Genomic DNA, 16,303 nt, shown 5'->3' with positions numbered 1-16,303 from the left:
TACCTTGCGGGGTAATTTCACACACTCGATATGGTCCCTTACCAGCGTATTTCAATTTCTTCTTTTCATTACATACCCCGTACATAAGAACTTTATCACCAACCTTGATGTCTTTATCCTTTAAATGGCTATCAAACCACTTCTTTCTTCTATCCTTCTCCACTAGAGCATTTCGCACAGCTAATTGCCTCTCTTCATCTAGCCTTTCCAGGATATATAATGGCTCCACTAAGGGGTTACCATCCCAACCTTCTTGAGAAGATAGTCGAAGACTAGGAATGACAAACTCCCATGGCATAATTGCTTCTTGGCCATACACCATCTTAAACGGTGTGCAATTAATGGCAACTTTATACGCAGTACGATAAGCCCATAAAGCTGATGTAAGCTTTAGGTCTCAATCAGTGCGATGAGACTCAACTGGCTTTGTCAAAATGGAGATGAGAGTTTTGTTGGTACTCTCAGCTTGGCCATTTGCTTGGGGATAATAGGGTGTAGACTTGTGGTGAGATATCATGAAGTTTTATGTGAGTTCTTTTATTACTTCATTTATAAAATGAGTTCCATTGTCACTCACAAGTTCAAAGGGGCATCCAAAACGTGTGATAATGTTCTCAAAGAGGAACTTAGCTGTTGTTTTTGGATCCGCCTTTCGTGTTGCTTTTGCTTCAGCCCATTTGGTTACATAGTCGGTAGCCACAATGATATATCGTGATTGCGTGTTACGTGCAGCCGGACTAATCGGTCCTACAAAGCCTAAGCCCCACTTTTCAAATGGTTGGGTTACCTTGATGGGATGTAGAGGCATCCTATCACTTCTTTGTGGCTTCTTGAAGCGTTGGCATTCATCACATCCCTTTGCAAAAAGTGATGCATCCTTAAACAGAGTGGGCCACCAATGGCCTGACTGTAAGATCTTTCGGGCAGTCAACTTTCCTGAAAAGTGACCACCAGCTACGCCCATGTGTGCCTCTTGTAGAATATATAAATAATCATCCTCGCAGGCACAACGTCTAAGAACATCATCTTTTCCTCTCTTATAGAGAGTTCCAGCCAGTAAGCAATAGGGTTCGCATTCCTTGATTAATTTTCGAGCTATATCTTTTCGCAGCTCTTTGGGTGGAAAACCATTAACTAAGAAGTTAACAATCTTTTCACTCCATTCAGGCATTGTCTCAACAATGAACAAAGGAGTATCAGGCAATTCATCATCAACCCCCGTAGGAGCTTCGCTATTAGGGATACGAGATAAATGATCCGCCATGACATGTTTCCTCCCAGGCCTCACAACAACGGTGAAGTCAAACTCAAGAAGAATTAACAACCATCGTGTAATTCGACCTGTGGAACACGGCTTGTTTACCAAATATAGCAATGCTTGATGATCAACATAAAACACAAACTTGGTAGCAAGAAGGTAATAGCGAAATTTCTTTACTGCGTGAATCATAGCTAGACCTTCGCGCTCTGTAGTAGTGTAGTTCATCTCAGTATTATTTAATTGACGACTTGCAAAGCTAATAGGGTAGTCCAATTTATGTTCTCCTGGTTGAGTTAGAACACACCCAATAGCAAAGTTTGATGCATCAATATGCACATGAAAAGGTACATTCCAATCAGGTGTTCGCAGGATTGGAGCACTTGTTAGGGCCTTCTTTAATAACTCATAAGATTGATGCCATTCTTCCGTCCAGTGAAACTCGATAAGAAGCTTGTACAATGGACGCGCTATCTCGGCAAAGTTTAAAATAAACCTTCGATAATAACCAACATGGCCCATAAATCTTTGAACTCCTTTATAGTTCGTAGGTGGTGGCAAATCGGCAATGGCTTTAATCTTACTCTCATCTGTGGATATCCCGTTCTTGGACACTATATGCCCTAGAATGACTCCATGCTTAACCCAAAATTGGCATTTGAAAGGGTTCAATGAGATGCGATAAATCTGCACCTTTCAAATATTTTTCGTAGATATAACAAATGCTTCTCCCAAGAAGAATAAACACAAAGGTCGTCTAGGAAAGCTTCACAAAACTCCCTTAGAAATTCTTTAAACGCAGTGTTTATTAATCGTTGGAATGTAGCAGGGGCATTTGTTAAGCCAAAAGCCATAACACGAAATGCAAACACTCCAAACTCTGTGATAAAAGCAGTTTTAGCTTGGTCCTCTAATGCAATTGTGATTTGATTGTAACCAGAGTACCCATCTAAAAAGCTATAAGCTTCCTTGCCCACAACTCTTTCAAGCACATGTTCTGAATATGGCAAGGGATAATGATCTCTCCTAGTGGCTGCATTAACTTTCTTGAGGTCCACGCACACTCTTAGTTTCCCATTCTTTTTTGGCACAATGACTATTGGAGAAACCCATTCGGAGTGCTCAATAGGGTATATGAATCCACATTGGATAAGTTTTTCAATCTCCTCTTGTACAATTTTGGCGTACTTAGGATTCATTGGATAGGGTCGTTGCTGGACGGGTTTAGCAATGTTGATCATGGGAATTGTATGTTGCACCACAGAAGGTGGAACGCCCTTCATGTCATGATATGTCCAAGCAAAGATATCCTTGTATTCCTTGAGGAGCTCCTTAAGTACAACCTCTTCAGTTTCGGTAAGGTCTTGAGCAATAAAGACTGGTTTAGACTCCTCACCTGGTTCTGCTAATTCTATCTCTTTAACTACCGCTGGACCATCATAGACTCCACTACTTCCATTGGTAGGTATTCGTTGGGCTTTGGCATACACAACCTTTCGCTCCCCCGTGGTATAAGATTTAAAATGTTCAGGAGCCGTATGTAAGTCAGCAAGCTCTTGTCCTGACGGAGACCTTTCTTTTAGTTCTGCCTCCTTTTGTTGTTGTGCTAACTCTCGGTTTTGACGTCTTCTTATAGTTCGACTCAATTTCGGCTCTGTAACCTCCAATTGAGCGAGGTCAATGGGTCGCGGGCTGCACCACATGACACTCTGGAGATGTTCACCCCAATTGTCTACTAGCTTTCGATGAGCATCACATGCCCCTAGATAGCTAAGCCATTCTGCAGTAGATCTTTCCTTGTTTATCCTAGCTCTCACATTTGCTCGATATCGTCGTCTCTTATATGACCTTTGTTTCTTGTTAAGGTTTTGATTTTGGTAAATGTTTGAACTCGACTCGCCTGATAGGTCTTCGCTTGTATCTTCTTCACTCTCATATAAATTACCATAGATGGTCGTACTAGGCCTTGAGTGTTCAGTTTCTATACTTGGTTCACTCGATGTTTCCTCACGTTCTGAATCCATTTCTCCCTGAGATTCCGTTTCTGATGTGTATTGGCCTGAAGCCTTTGAGGAATCATCGGTTTCACTCTCAAGTAGGTGTGCCTCTTTCTTATCATCGGATGTTACATGCGCTACACCTAACATGTTTACTGGTGCAATGTGTGGTATTTCTTCCCCATCTGGTGTTACCCAGGTTGTTCCTCTAGCTCCCCATGTATCTATAGTTGCCGCTAGGTGCACCCAATCGACATTGTCTGACTCAGCCATTCCGGGTAGGATATCCATATAAGGAGAGTTCTCCCCAATATCCGTGTCTTCGTTACACGTATAACAATACTGTAATGGAGCTGAGTGAATTGTTGTGTCTGATTGATTATCAATGATGAATTTATTTCCTAGAGGATGCGTTTGACCACTTAAAAGATCAACTCGAATGACAGAGTCTTGGAACTGTAAGTAGACGTGGTTTTTGGACCAGTCATGCACCATTTTTGCTTCCCTCATGAATGGACGCCCTAAGATCATCTCAAATGACATAGGATGCTTGGAAAACTCCATAACAATGAAAGTCTGCCTTACCTTGTGTCCCAAGACCTTGATCCTGAGATCCTTTAGCATTCCAATAGGCGTAACAATAGATCCATTAGCCATTTTTACCACTACGCTTGTGGCTTCAAGGTGAGGTCTCCCCATAGACTCCCAACAACTCTTTGTCACCATGCTGACTCCTGCACCACCGTCAAGGACCCCCTTTACAGTTAATCCTTTAGTAGTGATTGGTAGAGTAGCATTAGATTCATCACCTTCAAAGTATTGCCCCAACTTGTTAACGGGTATTTCAATTACAGATTCATGTCCCGCTAGGTCAGATGGTGGTGCTAAATGTTCCTCATGATTCATTACCGAGTCAGGTTTGTTCATATGTGCAAACTGTGGTAATCCAGCCTGTAATTCTCCATTGAGGAAGGCTCGAAGAGCTGAGACTAGCTCGGGGTCTTTATATAGTTTGGACATGATGGTGGTTCTAACTTCTGAAGACATGAAATCCATCAATTTGGAAACATTTAATGGCATCTTGTGGGACGTAGGACCCTGACAAGAGAATGGTGAAGATGGAATCTCCACTTCCTCAAGGGGGTCGGGCATTCCCTCACCAAACATTCTCTCTAGTAGGAAAGGTGTGTGTCCACTTTCAGATGTCCTACCCTCACTCTCTTCCCGAATGATACTGGGTATAGCTAACGGCCTGTAGTTCTTGTGAGGTTGAACTTGTGTGGGAAACACTGTGTCCGACATCTGGATATGTTTGGGTTCAGGTTCTAATGTTCGTTGAGTTTCTTCCACCAAACCCCTCAGTTGCTGGACTCGTTCAATTTCCACTGTTGGGTTTGGATAGGTTCCAATCTTTCTCTTGCAATCCTCATTTTTTGTCTCTCGTGGCTTATCTTGGGGGTTCGCAACTGGGTGGTTTAACTTTGAATACTCTTTTGGTGTTCGTCATAATTCCCTCTTGTGATCCTCCTCACTGGCTTTTTCCTTTGTAGTAACAGTTTTGGTCTCCGTGGTCTCTATCGAATCTGAGTTATCCTCAGGGTCATTCATATACACGGGATCCTCTCCTGTCCCTATGTTAGTCTTTGAACTAGGTTTTGAGCTAGAAGCATTAAGGGATTTCTTTCTTCGTGTTTTCTTCTTTCTCGCTCGGCCAATGGATGCAGTATCTCTCTCTTCGAGGATGTAATTTTGCTTTTGGAGCATCGACCGTGTGAGTGCATTCACTGGTGCTATGTTTATAGTTGGTGGTGTCCCATCAACAATCTCTATTAAGTTCAATGGTGTGATTTTCGGTGCGTTTGGATTGTTAGGACACTGTGCGATCAAATGATCTATGCCACAACGATTACAAGTGAGTATTGGCATTGCCAATGCACTCCCTTGAATTGTTTGCATTAGTGCAGCATTCTTTTGCATTCTAATGGGGCACTCAGCTACTCGATGTGGTCCACCACATTCGTAGCACTGAAGAGGTGGTCTCCTGGAAAAACTATTAATGTTTTGGCCTCTTGCTGCTAGCGCAGTAGCTTGATATACCGGTTTGATTTGTCCCCAATGGTCTTCCATATAGTACATGGGACACTCCTCAAGCATGTCGACTCCATAGGTGATACTAGAGTCTATGTCCTCTTCGCAATCTACATAAGTACTAGATGACTCGCAACCTATTTGGTTCATAGGTGTAACTCTTGGATGAGAGGGTTGCGGTCCTAGCACTGGAGGTGGCAACGGTGTGGTTTGGACCACATTTTGGGTTCTAGGGACCATGTGCTGTAATGGCAACCGTTGCTCCATGGGTGGGGTAGGCATCAATGCAGGAACTCGAGGTGAGTCTGCCCAAGCTATAGGCGGTTTATTTTCCATGATGCGTTTAAGCATTAGGAAATCCTTCGCTTGATGGCCATACCTACCACACACATTACAAGTCCCGTTAAAATTTACTCTGATAGTAGGGCATTCACTCGTAGTATGTGGGCCCAAGAAAATTGAGCACCATTGTTGCTCCCTTCTTGGATACATATGAGTGTTTTGTGGAGCACGATTACCCCTAAGGCTTTCTTGGATGGCCTTGGTGAGATCTGCCAAAGTCATCTCAGATATCGTTTGCTCTTTCACGATTGGCTTTATCTTCATTGGCTCATGCCCTGGCGCTTGCGAGCTACTAGACTTCGGCTCGGCACACACTCTTTCTCCTGCAATCATTAAATTATCCTCCAATTGGATTGCATTCATGGTGATTGCTTCCCAAGTAGTGATACCTCTAATGACTAGGCCATTATAGATACTTTCATGTCGTAGTCCCCTAATGAATCTATCGAGCAATTGGTCGTTGTTGAATCGCTTGTTTGGATTGCATCGAGAATTCAAATTCTTTAGGCGACTAATGAAGTCTCTCACGGATTCACCTTCTTCTCGTTGGGCTTTCTGGAGCTGAGAGGCTACACCCCAAAGTACTCCCTCTCGTATGTATTCTTTTAAGAACAGTCTCCTAAGAGTAGAGTAGATCGTTTTCTCTTCTACTCATAAGGTTCTATACCAATCTCCAGCCTTTCCGCTTAGGGTCAAACTCAAAGCCTTACACTTATGTAGCTCATTGTGCTCTTCCAAGGAATCGTACACATGTTCAAAGACTTCCATAGGCTTTCTAGCATCTCCGTCTCCACTGAATTTCTGTGTGAGCTTAGCTACTTGAACTGCCTTGCTCCTAGGCTCTCTATCAGGTGCACTACGCATGTTTTCCACGATAGAGCGACCGATAGTTTGAGCAAATGCTGCCAAATCTCCTATTTGAGAAGGTATAATGGGTGTATGTGCTCCTGGAACCACATGTGAGATGGGAGTTGGCCTTGGCCTTGGCATACGCGCGGCTCTTGGGTCCCATATTTCGTATGGTGGTGTACCAGACGGTGGTCCAAAGTTTACAGGCGTGGCCCTAGGCATAGGGGGTGCCTGATATGGCATGTTATTATTAAATGGCATGGCTCCACTTGTATAAGATCTTGGATAATGCCATTGTGGATTGTAAGCTCTTGGAATAATCGGAGGTGTAGGAGCTACATGAGGCTGAGGTACGACACGTGCACATGATTGATACATACATGTAGGTATAGTTGGGGGCACTGTGCTACTAGGCATCGGCACAGTGTTAACAAATGAACTCCATGGTGTACTTCTTGTCATGCTCACCACTAGGATATGCATGGTAGCCGTAGTGTCATTAAGAGAAAGATGAGCTAGATCTGGGAAGGTAAAGCTGCCACTTGTGGGCTCAGATTGTACTGAGGCTCCCGGCGAAACAACATATGGAGGATCAATGGGGCTCACTGAGGGAGTCTCCATTTGTGATAGGGTTGGTTGGTCGGCCTTTCCCGTATCCAAGAATCTCATTAGGCCTGTTGAAGGCATGTTGATCCCTGTGTTCTGTCTTTCTAACTCGACAATCCTATGGAGGACATCACAGACTTTCTGTTGTTGCTCATCTATGCTAGTAGCACCCGATGTGGATTGTAGAACATCTAACCAACCCACATGATAGGTGTGTCCTGTGTACCGATCAGTTAAAGCTTCTGCTTGTAGGTCATACTCCCAATTTTCATTTAGGAATATCCCATCTAGGCCTGGAGTGCTGGAGGTTTCCCTCGAAGTGGAAGCATTATTGCTCCCCATTGCTTGCCCCTCCGTGACTGCTACCTTGGGAGCACTTGGTTGCTCGATTGGCATGATTGTTGTCATAGGAGCCTTTGCTTTCAGGGCCTGACTTTGTTCTAGCCTTCGTAGGTTCTCAATTTCCCTCTCCCTTGTTGCTTGCATAGAGCGTTCGATCTCTTGTACTTCGGCAAGACTCCTACCATCGGGTAGTAAAACCTCAGAGGGAGATAGTCCTAAAGGATCAGGAGGTGCAGTGGATGGGACATTCACATACACACTCTCAAGAAGCATAGGGTCTATTTTGGGCATGAATGACGAATTTACTTCCCCACTCCCTTCATTTATTTCATTAACCGCATGTTCGGAGCGAGTAGCTCTACTAAGGGTCTCTTTTAAGCGGCTAAACACGCTGGACCCGGGCCGTGGGCCCATGGCATGCATGTCTTGACTTGAACTATCAGGGTTTGGTGTAGGATACCCCTCCATGACTTCGTAGTCAGAGGAAGAATCACTAGACACGATATGAGGATCTTGGGTCGCGCTACCTTGAGTCCCGACCGAAGGTCCAAAACCTAGGGTGGAGGAATAATGGGTGCCCGCGTAAATGGAGGCACTACCAATATGCACGTGCTCTAACACTCGTCCAGAGCGTAGGTTCATATGACTTGGATCCCCTAGAAGTGTCAGTGAGTGCCCGCGAAGGCTGCTCACCTAGTAATTTTGGGTGTTTTGCAACCCAAGTCTTTTCTTATTTATTTATTTTTTGGTCCTTTTTTTCTGACCCAGCTATAGAATAGAACGTATGATAGCTCAAAACGAGCGTCTCGGTGAGAGGGACATGCCGTGCTTTACAGCCCTCCGTTTGGTCACTTGATGCCCTCGGAATCCCTAAAACAATCAATTTCTAGTAGGGAACTATGCCCAAATTAGAAACTCTAAGGGTGCAAGTGGGAAGAGAAGGGAGGAGAGTGGAAGACTTGCCCCACATGCTCTCATTCCTTCTTGAGGGGGTAGGGTATATATATAAGAGTGGGTCTAGTATATATCAAAAGACTGAGGACTGAGGCCTGGGCCTGGGCTTGGGCAAATGATCTCGATCCCGATCAAAATTTTAGTGTAGCCTCCCAGTCACTCATGCTTAAATATTTTCGTTTTTTTTTTTTTTTTTTGAGGAGGCGACAACCGCGCGCGGTTTAAGTGACCCTTTCTTGGCCACACACACTGTCAACACCTACCTAACCTCTCTGTCAACAGCTCACAGATAGCTCACTACCTTATCTACTTACTAACAGTGCTGTTAACCACTAACTAATCTACTAATTAATCTGTTAACCACTCTGCTAACTGCTTACTGACAGTGGGCTAACTGTCCACCTACTTCCTCTCTCACTACCTTACTGTGCAAAGACTGTGTGCAGGCAAACCTTGACAGAAAACTGTGTACAAATTGTGTGCAAACAGAAATTGCTAACTGTCTACCTACTTATTCATTCACTGCGAACAAGCTAACGACTACTAACTGTGCAAAGACTGTGTGCAAACAGAAACCAAACATTATGCAGAAATCACAGAACTTGCAGACAATACAGAAATTAACAACTTGCTGAAAAATAACTCATTCCTCTTCCTCTTCCTCTTCTTTCCTACTACAAACAACTCATAGAAGAAGCACAAAGTGACTCTTGGGCTTAGTGCAGGGCGATTCCCCGGCAACGGCGCCAAAAATGTGCGCTCCTTGCCGCACTGTCGAAGCAAGGGCCTTGCCTAACAGTGTGTGCGAGGCACAGACGGCTCCAAGCACACAACTAGCTTAACTAGTAAGCTCAAAAGAGGGCAATGGTGTGTCACTCACCGCTCTATGCTCCTGCCGTGGAGGATTCCTCACCGCGAAGAAGAAGGAGACGCCGCTACGTCGCACTCAACCGCTTCACCGCCGTCGTGCCGCCGCAATGCTTGATCGCACTCTCTCTCTCTCTCTCTCACACACATACACACACACACACACAAGGAGGTGAAGAAGAAGAAGATGGAGATGGAGATGGAGCAAGAGCACTCTTCTATTGCACAAATGAGAGAATGAGTGAATTTTAGGTTTAGTTGGCTTTTATATGAGCTCACCCCATTCACACTTGGGCGCCTATGCTTATCCAACTAATCCCTTGAATGTCCCAGTTAGAGTGCGCCTCTCATCGGCGATCACTCTTACCCTTTTCCTATTGGACCGACAAGCCCGGTACCTGACTCTACCAAATAAATAATATAATGTCCACCGTAGGTTACAACGTCCGTCTCGTAGGTGATAGGGTGTCCGTGAGCCGTGAGGGTTAACACCATTTACTATTAAAAAATGTCCACTCCTCCATATGTTTAAAACATTCTACGTATTGTTTTGTTTTGTAGCTAAAAAATGTATGGACCAAATCTTGTATGCAATGCTTTGTTTTGTAGCTACATTCTAATATATGCACCGAAGTCGAGCCCTTCAAATAAATCAACTAACCATAGTAGAACATAATGGCTAGAAATCTCAGTTTACCCCAAATGTTTCATCACAATATCGGTTAGTATTGAAGCTTTAGTTAAAGCAAGCTCATAAATTACATTAATTAGTGTGTGCTAGCCCAATATAGGATTATAAAAAAGATCCATTATTCCACCATATGTCAGAAAGTTGTGGAATCGGCTTAGCAACCAGAAAGGAGACTAGGAATTTTAAAAGGTTTATTAGATCATAGCCAAATCCTTCAGAAAATCAAAACATAGCAGTAAGAGCCAGAGTTTAACTCAAATATGATAATATATATGTATGTATAAGGTTACCAATCAAAGCTAGATCTTCGACTATACAAAGCAAGGCATTCCAGTCCTTTACAAGGTCTCATATCTCCTAAGGGTTAGGTACCATTAAGGTACCACCTAAAAAATAACCCTAGTGAATTCAAGCCGGTTATTTACCAAAGGTACCCTAGGCCAACAGTCCCAACAAATTATACCAGTACCAATATACAAGTAGCACTAGTACCAATCCAGTATAATACAATACATAAACAATACCAGTTCAGTAGTATCTGTGCATACCAGTACCAGTACACAAGTAGCCCCAATAACAGTACATAAGTAGCACCAGTACCAATCTAGTATAATATAGTACCAGTACCAGTGCACAAGTAGCACCAGTATCAGTACCAGTTCTAGTACCAGCACACAAGTAGCATTAGGATCAGTATATTAACATACCATATGTGTGTGTGTGTGTGTGTGTGGGTTAGGTACCATTAGGGTACCATCTCATGATACATTTTTTGAAAATCACCAAGTGAATTCAAGCGAGTGATTCACCAAAGGTTTCCCAAGGCAACAATCCCCAGTACCAGTACCAATACATAAGTAGCACCAGTACTAGTCCAGTATAATATAGTACCAGTACCATTACACAAGTAGCACCAGTATCAGTACCAGTTCTAGTACCAATACACAAGTAGCACCAATATCAGTACATTACCAGTACCAGTACCATATGTGTGTGTGTGGGTTAGGTACCTTTAGGGTAGTAGTACCAGTAGTAGTAGTACTGATACCAATACTACCAGTACCATTACTCTGTGTGTGTGTGTACCTGCCCTATCCCAGGCACCATACACAATGAGTTGGTAGTAGGCCCATTGTCTATGAGCCTACTGCCTTGTGAAGTAGATGAGAGTAACAAAAGTCGACTATGAAGCATGAGCAGAGATTTGCCAAGTCAAAATGTCCTTGAAGAGAGTCAATCAGTCTTATCAACACAATATCTGATAATGTCTTCAAGGAAGACATTACTCCTGTAGGAGTTTTAAGGCTTTGGCAGCCAGTTTGAAAAAAGAATGGTTGTCATTCATAGTCCATCAACGATATATCTTATTCTTTTGCTCATGATCCCAAAAGAATCCTCAAATGTGTGGTTTGTTTAACAGTAACCTGTTCGTGACATCATCATAAGAGAACTTGCCTAATTCCCCTTTGTGTGAGCAAGTGTCAGGGCAAGAATGTTTTCAATGAATTCAAATAACTCTGCCACCCCTTCCTTAGAGTTGTTGACAAGTTGGACAAGGGCATGGACACATTTATCAAACAACATGGTTTGAACCAAAGAGTTGGCTAAATCAGTTGAAGCCCCTTCTATCAGTTCAGATGCCATAGGGTCATGTATGCATCTAGTACCAAAAGTGATGCTTTAGAAAGAGGCATAGTAGGAAGCTCTATTCCTTGAGATAGTGCTAAGTTCTGCAATGTCCATAAAAATTTATTTAGAGAAATATACCACCGAAGATAAGAACTGGTAGCCTCTTCAGCCTTCAACCGACCAGGCAAACCTATAAGGGCCATGTGAAGAGAGCCCCATCCCTCAAGGATCAGTTCAAGGTAAAATTATCTAGGACAAACATTGAGGGATTAAAATATAGTAACAGGTCTTTGAGTAGTATCACTACTATCCTTGGTGTTATGTGTGTTTGTGTTTCAATAACAATATAACATATCCACCAAAAAATCCTTTCAGATTACAAAAGACACTAGAAACTATGTCAATGAAAAGGAGGTATAATTCCCATTCATAGTACAGAATAGTCTTATACACAAGTGTTGAAATCAAGAGCAAGAAGATATAATAGTCTGCATCTTCAAGCCCAGGAACTTTAAAAACCATAGTTGAGAAGGTAACCCTCACCTGCACCCATGGAAACAACACAACTTTTAGTTAGTATTGGCACCGTATGCAGGTGATGCATGGGTATCCCACATGTTATAGATGCCACCCAACTTAATTGCTTTCAAAGATACCTAATAAGAAAGGTAAATCTAATCATATATTCAGAGATGGTTTCATTATGTAGCCCCTTCTGCGTTACAAGCTCTTATGAGATAAGGATGTAGATGAGTTTTTTGAGGCAATTTAGCCTCAAAGTTTTTTGAGGCAATTTAACCATATTTATAACCATATTCGGCCACAATCCATCATAACCTTGTTCACAACAAACATTCACTCGGCCCATTTAAGCCATATTGCCCAAGATCCATTTATATAATAGCATGAGAAACACACCTTCTCTGTTGTTAGCTTCAACATTCACAGCATTATTGTCTCCCTCATTAAGTAAGTCATCTAGCATATATGGAGACCCTTCAAACATAGGGGTGTCACGTGTCTCTTCATCCACGTCAACTTATGCTCTTCTTTTGATGGAGCTTCATGTTTCAGATGTATATGTGCCCACTTCTCCTCATAGGCTTTGCTGGAGTAGAACCCGCAATGACTAGCAACACAAGCATTGCATCTTTTATATATATCAATTCTACATGATACACACAGTAACATGTGTTCCAACCATTAAGCTTTTGTACAAACCATGGTTTGAGCTGAGCTTCTCAAATGATCTTTGCCCTATCTATATTTGTGGGTTAGCCTCTCATTAGCCTCCTTCAACTTGGTGTAGTACTCAATCATCAATACACACAATTTGTGTTTGGAACAAAATTGATGATTGTTAAAAGATGTAAAATTGCTTACTCTACTGATGCATATCACAAGGTGAAAAATTTTACTGAAGTGAGCATAGCACCCATATTGTTAGTGCAAATTCATGACACAAATGTCTCTCATAGAGCCTACCTTGTGCTATATGACATAGATTTAGGTCATAGCACAAAGCTTTCTAACATGAAGCACATAAACTCTCTTTAACCACCCACCATTGTGCTATACACCACACATACTCTCAACATACTATGAAGCACACGCTATATAGCATAAAAGGTCTCACCATGCTACTATATAGATCACATACTCTGAACTCAACTATGACGCACACACTTCTTTCATAGCACACAACCTTCAGCTATATATCATAAATTCTATCCATAGCACTGGTGACCAATGCTTATACTATATGGCACATGCACTCTCTCATAGCACTCTAAAATGGAGATAAAGCGGACCTAAATGAACCTTAGGATAAGGGGAGACGTGAAAAAGATAACTTGAGGTTCAAAATTAGATAGAGGAGTCATTTTACTTAATCTCGAACATAACTGTGTAATTGAAATTTTGAATGCGGCAGGAATGTCTCGTGTCACATTTGTTGTGTGTTTTTGTGTATTGTGAGAGTATGTGAGCGTGTTTGCTACTTAGAAAGAGGGAAAAATGTGGTGCATTGCATTTCTTGTAGTCAAAAATCAGTATTCAGTTTGTGTGTATTCTGATTGCCCGAAGGGTAGTGACAATGTTATATGTGAGTATGTGTCTAGCGCTTGCGCTATGATACACTTTGGCAATCCACTAGCCAGTTAAAACCTTCAATGGAGTCTTTGTGTTTCAAGGGGTTTGGATTCCGATAGTTCGTAGTGAATTAGGCGCCCTCAATTTCAAATATAGGAGAGGGAAGGAAGAATGCTAATCTGGAATATTGTTGAGGGAAAATATCAATTGAAACGGAGAAAGAACCAAAAACAAAAGGCACCATATACGAGTCTTGAAGTCGGGTAGTTATCTTTGTGATATGTGTGTGATGAATTGGTGTATGCATGTCCGCCAAAGATAAAATGAGAAAGACATCAAGGGGATATTTCTTCAAAGAAAAGAGTTGCTTTGCAAAGAAGCGAGTTTAGAGGGAAATTCTCCAGAAGATGGGAACGATTCATTTTAGCATGAGAAGGTTGAAGGACTTTCAAGTTTGGATTTAGATTTTGAAGAGACGTTTGTAGAAGAAAAAGAGAGTACAATAATCCCAACATAGGAGTCATTTTGTTAACAAAGCAAAAACTAATGAAAGTTCATATATTTTAAAATTCAACCATGAATAAAAGCTAAACTTGAAAGCTGTTTGGAAATTCATGCGAAGTAGATTTCTAGAGATTTATGGACTAATTCATCACAAGTAAGCCATGTTTCAAATGTTGCATATTAATTCTTAATTTTAGCAATTTTATAGTATGTGTAAGAAACTAGATGTTGGGTTTGATGTGGATCTAGGTATTGTATTCTATGCTCTCCACTTCAAGCACTCATTGAAATTCCATTGGGTGTGGTGCACTAAATGCAAGGGCTTCCATTCTATTTGATTTCTGATTCCAAATGGGTAAGAAGAAGAAAACGAAGAAGTGTGATGTTTAGGGCAGTTAGCCCAAAGACCATTTTTTGAAATATGGAAGACTAGCTATGCCACGTCAGCGAAGAGGCGCGAAGGATCGTGACTTTTCTTTGTGCCACTTTCTTTGCACCCGACGTTCAATTTCTTCTGCTTTATTCAATTTTCTCTTCTCGCAATCGGGTGTAGAGAAAGAGTGAGCCAGTGCCAAGGCGTTCATTTTCCACGGGCAAAGGGCAGGCTACAAATATTGAAGGTTCATGCGAAGAGTGTAAAGCTTGCACCAGAGGTTGATCTATGGGCAGTTGCCAAAAATCTACCAAGTCCATCCATGCAATCTCCTTCTCTCTGGGATCACATAGCAAGGGTCCAAGGCTCTGTTTCTTATGGTCTTAGATTCTTGTTAATTGACCTCTGTGTGGGTTTCTCTGCATGCACTTTTTTGTACACATGTTTTTTGATATTTGAACTCTATGGATGCAGGGTGGTTAGGGGCAGAATTGGCGCACCTCTTACGAGAAGGGGCCATGATGGCTGTAAGGAATGGGCACCCTTACATCCTTCAAAAGGACCTAGACCTTGCGGTTGATAGGATCACTGTTGGCCCACAATGTTCGAAGTTGGGCATGGGCTTCCTGTGCATCGAAGAATGGCAACCCTTGAAGTTGGTTTGGCTATGGTGACCAACATACTTCGTCGCTTCGAAGGTGCCCAGTTGGAATACTGCAAGCGTGTATCAATTGTCCCTCGTGGCGAGGTTGCTCTTATTATTTTTTTCAAAAGGAGGCCACAACTTCTTCATAGACTCCAGGGCCTCAAAGCGTTTGGATTCTTAAACAGATGCTATTTGGTGGTATTTATGGGTGTGACTTCATTGTGATGTTTTATTTCAGGTGTTCCTTGGTAGTAGAGCAGCAGAAGAGCTAATCTATGGAAGGGATACATCCAACTGGTCAGTGGCATCTTTGAGAGAGGCTTTTTCATATCATGTGCGTATGAATGTTTTGCATGTCTGTGTTATCAAAATGGGAGCATGCCGCTCCGACAATCGTAGCTGACTTTAACTTGCATACATGACTATATCTTGTCTATGTCTAGGTTGTGTGTGTGTGTGTGTGGGAATGCGTGCATCTACACACATGCACTTGTGCTTGCGTGTGCCTTTGCGTTTGCGTGTTTGTATCTTGTTTTGCTTAGGAAATGTTTGATTGCATGTACATGGAGGCAATGTGTTTTTTTAGCAAGGTATAAGATAGCTTCAAACACATATATACCCAACTATTATGTAGAGTGTCGTATGTATTCTTTGCTCCTGGCATTGACATTGAATCTCATCCTCAATAGCGCATACATGGCTCACAAATTGTTCATCAAGGCACTCACACTAAATCTCATCCTCAAAAGTGCATACATGTCCCACTGAATCGAGAGCCTTGGATACTCCGAAGCCCATGTATATGCTCAACCATAGGAGGGGGCTTATCATAGTCTGATATCTCACACATGACCCCGCACATAACACCACTCTCCATCTCATCAAGCTCTTCTACAGAGGCATGTACATCAACCACTGGCTCAAGCAAACACTCCATCTCCGAACTATGCATATCGGGCTTGACTTGGCCCACATTATACTCTTGCAAATCATCCACCTCATGTGGCTGATCATAAGCCCGTATCTCGTGCATAGAGTCGCATACAATCACCTCATCTACATCAGT

The 16,303-nt window shown here is 42.4% G+C and overlaps 1 pseudogene; it reads left to right on the top strand.

Moving 5' to 3' along the window:
* The first annotated feature begins 14,653 nt into the window (after positions 1-14,653).
* Positions 14,654-15,640, top strand: LOC147458045 (putative inactive ATP-dependent zinc metalloprotease FTSHI 1, chloroplastic; annotated as a pseudogene).
* The last annotated feature ends 663 nt before the right edge of the window (positions 15,641-16,303 follow it).

This window comes from Adiantum capillus-veneris, chromosome 5 (assembly GCF_014529385.1).
Source record: "Adiantum capillus-veneris isolate H3 chromosome 5, ASM1452938v2, whole genome shotgun sequence".
Lineage (NCBI taxonomy): Eukaryota > Viridiplantae > Streptophyta > Polypodiopsida > Polypodiales > Pteridaceae > Adiantum > Adiantum capillus-veneris.
The sequence above is the reverse complement of the archived record's forward strand: the minus strand, read 5'-3'. Positions and strand labels throughout refer to the sequence as shown.